Source organism: Brienomyrus brachyistius, chromosome 5 (assembly GCF_023856365.1).
Source record: "Brienomyrus brachyistius isolate T26 chromosome 5, BBRACH_0.4, whole genome shotgun sequence".
Taxonomy (NCBI): domain Eukaryota; kingdom Metazoa; phylum Chordata; class Actinopteri; order Osteoglossiformes; family Mormyridae; genus Brienomyrus; species Brienomyrus brachyistius.
Window position 1 is genome coordinate 36,964,454 of NC_064537.1, and position 6,000 is coordinate 36,970,453.

Genomic DNA, 6,000 nt, shown 5'->3' on the forward strand with positions numbered 1-6,000 from the left:
CCAATTTTACTGTGCGTTTACTCCCTCCTCCATCACTTCGTTTTTAAAAAAATATTTAAACTTAGGGCCTCCCTCTGGAGGGAGAGGAGGAGGAGCTCATCCTGGGTCCAGACCTGGGACCATTCGGTCTGGGACCCTGCTCCCTGGCTAGGCTCTGGGCTCTGAGTGAGGACGAGGAGGACGAACCCCTCGTATTCCCGGACCTGGAGCCCATCCCCACGGAACAGCTGCCGCCCCTCGAGCGGTATGATTACCGGCCCGAGCGGCTGGCAAATTGGGGAGGGAGGAGAGCGGTGCGAGATGCCATCCCACGTGTGCCCCGGCATCTTAAAGGGGCCACGCCAGTTTCGCTGGCACAGGATCTGCCAGTCCCGCTGTCTGCAGCAGCAGCTCCGGAGGTGCTCCCTTTACCTCAGCCTGCTGCAGCCCTCCAGCCCAAGGCGCCCCCTCTGCCCCTGTCTGCGGCAGCCGCCACGCTATCGGCGCCGACCCAGTCCGCGGCCATGATCCTGGCTAACAGGTTCTTTGCCCTCCAGGATCTGTTTTGGCATGTGTGGGGGGAGCCGGCCTTCAGAGACGGCCAAGCTCCTGGAACAGTTGCAGAGGGAGTTCGCCTCAGTCACCCTGGAGTCTCCACTCCAGAGCTTGGCCGTTGCACAGGAGAGTCTAAGGAAACTGTTCCAATGGAGGAAGGGGCAGACCTCCACTGCAGCGGGTACAGGGTCTCCCGAGGCACTCCTTTCACCTCCGCTGCCACCGGCGGACCCCGCTCCCATGCAGCCGCCTCCGCTGCCACCTGCGGACCCCGCTCCCGTGCAGCCGCCTCCGCTGCCTGCAATTACCACGCCCGAGGCGCCCCTTATGCCCCTTGTGACTGTGCTTCCTGGGGCTCTTGTTTCTAGCCCCACTTCAGTCCCTGACCAAGCCCTGGTCCTTCCAGTCCCAGTCCCTGAGGCGGTCCCAGTGAGCTCAACCACCGCTCCTCCCTCCGTTGAGGTAGAGGAGCTTCAGTGGGACCCCTCGGGGACCTCCCTGATGACTCCTCGGTCCTCACCCCGGTGAGCGGGACCCCGGCCAAGGACCCCCAAGTCGGTGTCCCGCAAGGGTAGAGGACACCGACGTAGGGCTGGGGTCCCTCCCTCCCTGCCCCCAGGCTCGCCTTCCCTCGCCTGCGCTGTGGCTTGGTCGGCGCCTGCGGGTCCCGGCCCTCCGGGTCGGCTGTCGCCTGTGTCTCCCCCTCCTCCACCTCGTCCCCCTGCCTCGCTCCCTCCGACTCCTCCTCGGTTACCTGCGGCTCCACCCGCTCCTGCGCGGCGGACGATGTCGCCGCCTGCGGCGGCTTCCCCCCTCTCCTTGCCCTCGCCAGTGTCCCCTTCGACTCCCTCCTCGTCCCCGCTGTCTGTCCCTCGCCCAGTTTCCTCGGTCGCTCCGCGGTGAAGCGCGCCTTTGGGGGGGGGGGTTCTGTAATGACCTGCTCATCGGCTCCTCGTGTGTGCCACACCCCCCTGATTACCCACGTGTTCTTCCCCGATTGTATCCAGCTGTGTCTAGTTACTTTGATCAGTCCTGTGTATTTCAGTCCATGTCTTACCTGAGTCCTTTGTCTGTCATTGATGTTGCTGTGCGTCAGTGTCCTGTTCCCTACTTCCAGTCCCTGTTCCCAGATTAAACCCCGTACTTTGCCCCGATCTCTGCCTGTTCGCCTGCTCATTCCACGCCTGCCCGCACGATCGCCGTTTGTCCACCACCGATAGTGACACAAGCTGATGACGTTTTTTCGACTTCGCTATTCAGCAAGCGAGACTTCATGTAGAGTATGTGTGACTTCGTTCCAAATGTACTTTTTAAATTTTAGGAAAAGTAGGTTCATGTTGCATGTTCACAATCACCAAGAGTCATTCTGCATGTTTGTGTAATGCAAGCATGTCTTCAAGCACAATGTGCACCTTAATAAAGACCCCTGATAGCGATCTGTATTTAAAAATGAATTTAAATAAGAAAAATTATTATTTTACTGCTCAGATTTGTATATAACTTTTAGACTGCAGAAGTTGCTGTACACAGGAACCAGCTCTGTGAGGAGTGCCTCTCTGTTCAGCAGAATATGAAACACTAATAATAAATAAAGCCCCATTTTGTTCACCCTTATGCCTGCCCTTGTTCTCAGAACGAGACAAAATGATGGAACTCCACAAGCCCTTGATGATTCCCCAGATGCTGGCTGCATACCACCTGTGCCTTATTTGGGCATATTTGATGCTGCTCACGCAACCAGCAGACCACCTCTCTCCAGAGAGGATGGCGCTCCTCTGGGAGTTATAGGGGTGCATAACCTCCCTCACCTTGGACTGCCTAATTAAGGTAGTGCTCACAATAGTAGAGATACTCAGGGAACTCCATGACGAGGTGAATGCGCCAGGTCTAACGGAAATGGACTCAGTTGCTGGCTCTGATCCTGCAGACCCCTCATTGCCTGAAGCCAGATCGTCAACTGAGTCTTCGGGAACCCAACCTGGACAATCCTGCCTTTGTGTCTTGCCCCTATGAGGTTTCTGCTACTCCTGCTAAGTCTGCCTTTGTCCCAGCTGTGTCTTCCAAGCTCAGCACTTGGCTAGCACCTAGCCCAGGAGAGGCCACTACCGTGCCTGGCCCAGGAAAGGGTGCTACCACACCCAGTCCCAGGATGGGTCATGGTCGCTGCTGTCACTGCACTCCCTGAGCCCTGCCCATGGGAAGTCACCACCACTCCCCACGCACCCGACCCAGGAGAGGCCTCCGCCGCTCCACAAGTGCCTGGCCTGGGGAAGACCTCTGTCATTCCACAAGTGCTCAGTTCAGGTGAGGCTTCTGCCATTCCTGACCCCGTGAGAGTTACCTGGCCCGTGCTCCCAACCCAGAGTGGGTTGTATCATTATGACCGTCTCTGGGTGTCCCAATTTTATTCTGCCCGCCTCCGGACATCCCAGTTCAGCTTGTCTCGCTGCCAGGTATCCTGGCTCTGCCCCGCTCGCTGCCAGAGGTCCCTTCTGTACTCTGCTCACTGTCAGACATTCCCAGACTCCTTGCCTGCTCCTGCCTCATCCCTGGGCTCGTCACCTGCACTGACCTAACCACCAGCAAAAGCCCATCTACCCCCCCTTCTGGCCATGCCAGCCCCGAGCCCAACTCTCTGGCGGCCGCCAGCCTGGAAAGAATGGATCCTCCTCTAGAGGACTTGGAGTGGGACCCTCTGCTCTGCAGTTCCCAAGGTATCCTCCTGCACTGGTCCTGGCTCTGCGGTCACCTCGGCTCTCTTTGTTCCTGGCCCTGTGAGCCCCTTGGGTTCTTTTGGTCCTGGCCTGTGGGATCCCTCAGCCCCCTTTGTTCCCAGCCCTGCAGGTCCCTTCACTCCCTTTGTTCCTGGCCCTGCTGTCTCCTCAGTGCCACCCGGTCCTACTGGCCCTCAGAAGCTTGGAAGGCCCTATATCCCTCGGCTGGCGCTCCACAGTCTCACACAGCCCACACTCCTGCCTTTGTTCTTCCCTGGCCCATGTCCTGTGTGGCGCTTGCCCGTGTCTCTGTCCCTGCCCTGGTTGTCACTGCACTTGTGCACCCTGTTCCCGTTTAATTGTCTGTCCAATCTATTGTTTTTTTTTTGTGGCCCCTAGTGTTGCCAGTGTTTCTTTGGTTCCCATAGCTGTCTCTCATGCCCCGTCTTGTGTCCTGTAGTATCCTCCGGTTAGTGTTTTCTCTACTCGTCTTGTTCTGTCTATACATCCTCCATGGGTCTTGCCTGTGTCCCTGCCCTCTTGGTTTGCCCATCTGTCCACCCAGGTTTTGTTCAGTGATGTGTTTAGTCTGGTGTCCTGTCTCCTAGTATCTGATGTTCCCCTTACTGTCTCTGGTTTGTTATGTGCCCTTAGTGGCATCCTGTGTTGGTTCTTGTGCTCAGTGTTGGTCTTTTGGTGTCTGTCTTGTTCTCTGTCTCCTTAGTCCCAAGTTGTGCACTGCCCTTGTTTGGGGTTTTGATTGTTCCTGTCCAGTCCAGTGTTCTTATCTGTCCGCCCCATTGTCTGGCCCCTCGGTTGCCTCCCCAGTTTTTGCTGGTTGGGGGACACTGCCATCTTCTTTCCTGCCTGATCCTCCTGTCTTAACCAGCCATGCCTGCATGCCTTCTCTGAAAGATGTTAACGTAAGACCTCTTTGCTCCGATACCATGATAGAGCGTGAAACTGGTTGTTCTCTCATTGACTGGTCAGGGATCATCTTCGAAAAGCAAGTAGCCAATCATAGGATTCAAAGTGACCAATGAATTAAGTGGAGAAATCAGCCACTATTCCCATCTCCAAAGTTTCAAAACTCCAATCCGTTGACTGAGCGAGAATAGAAAGGATGGTTTTCTGTTCACAAGAGCATACACATACATGGTTTTTACGTGCACAAGTTTTGTGATTAGCCTTATCCTTACCTTTCGTCCCTGCCCTCCTGTGATTAACACCAGCTGCCTCTCGTGCTCCCTTGCTAGTCTGATATATAATTGCTTCCCTATTAGCCTGCCCGTTTGATCCATTGTGGTCTGCTTTACTTTGCCCTGTTCTTGTGCTCCTTCGATTAAAGCCCCTTTTTGTTAACTTATACACCTGCCCTTGCTCTCCTTATCCTTGGAATGTGACACAGGCTCATGATGGAGACAATAATAGTATGTCTGATCATGTTAAGTTCATGTCCGGCCAGGAACTCATTGCCACAGGTTTTCTGAAATTTGATGATCCACTAGAAATTTATGCAGCCTGGAAGGTATTGTTCTTAAACACCACATCGGGCCTTGATCGCTCAATTAAAGAAGAGATGGATCTACTACTTAGGTGGCTGGGCGCAAAATCAAGAAGAGGCTCAATGGATAAGAGTTGTATATGTCTATAACGCAGTAAAAGGCCTTGAAATAATTTGGTAGCAGCTTGATGAATGTGCTGTGGATGAGCTTGCACATGCCAAAAATGTAGTCGTCAAAGCTGTGTACAGGACGAGGCTTATGCAAGAGAGCCTCAGTGCCTTAGAAGTGGAGAAAAGATTTTATAGGATAGCTCACTGTTCGGCCTGAATTCAGTCGTAGATGTGTGACTTGCTGGAGGCTCTGTGGGAGATGTGAAGTACAGAAAATGGCAGACTTACGCATGGAGATTCTTCATCATGGAACCTCCATTCACATACTGTATGTGGGGATCGACGTGTTTGGGCCCTGTGTGGTCGCTACCCCGCCACACCTGGGAAGGCCATGTCAATGATAAGAGGTGGGAAGTGCTGTTCACCTGCCTAAGCATCAGAGCCATCCACATTAAAGTCATAGGTAGGATGGACACTTCCTGCTTCATAAACACTGTGAATGGTTTTATTGCCATTTGAGGTCCAGTGAAGCAGATACACTCTGATCGAGGAACCAAATTTGTAGGAGCATGCATAGAGTTGGATACCCCCTCCAACTTAGATGAGAACAGAGTGTCTAGGGTTCTCACAGACCATGGATGCTCTTGACTCTTTAATCCACTCTATGTCTCATATATGTGACCCGTGCTGGCAAAATGAGTCGGAATGCGCACAGGCTAATTATGAGCTTGAGTCAAAAATATAAATTTTCAAAATTGCGATTTTCCCAAAAATGAGTCCATTAAGTCATCATCTATCGATCCCAATAATCAAAATAGCAAATAAATACCTTGAACCATCATAATTTGAATGTTTTGTACGGGCTTTGCCATCAGAAATTAGTCCTTTATCTTAAATTTTCTTAGAAAATCTGTGTTTTCTCCACTCACTCGCGTCATGACTATGAATCCCCCCATCGATTGTTTGGTATCACCGTGAAGCGAGGCTCACCTACTTTCTAAAAATTTGCATAGAATTTCCAATGACATCACTCTGAACAAATATAACTCAATTTTATAAAGCCCTGTTGATGTAAACAACTTCTAACGGATGTAACTCGGTCATTTTTTGACCGATTCCAACAAGCCATACATCATT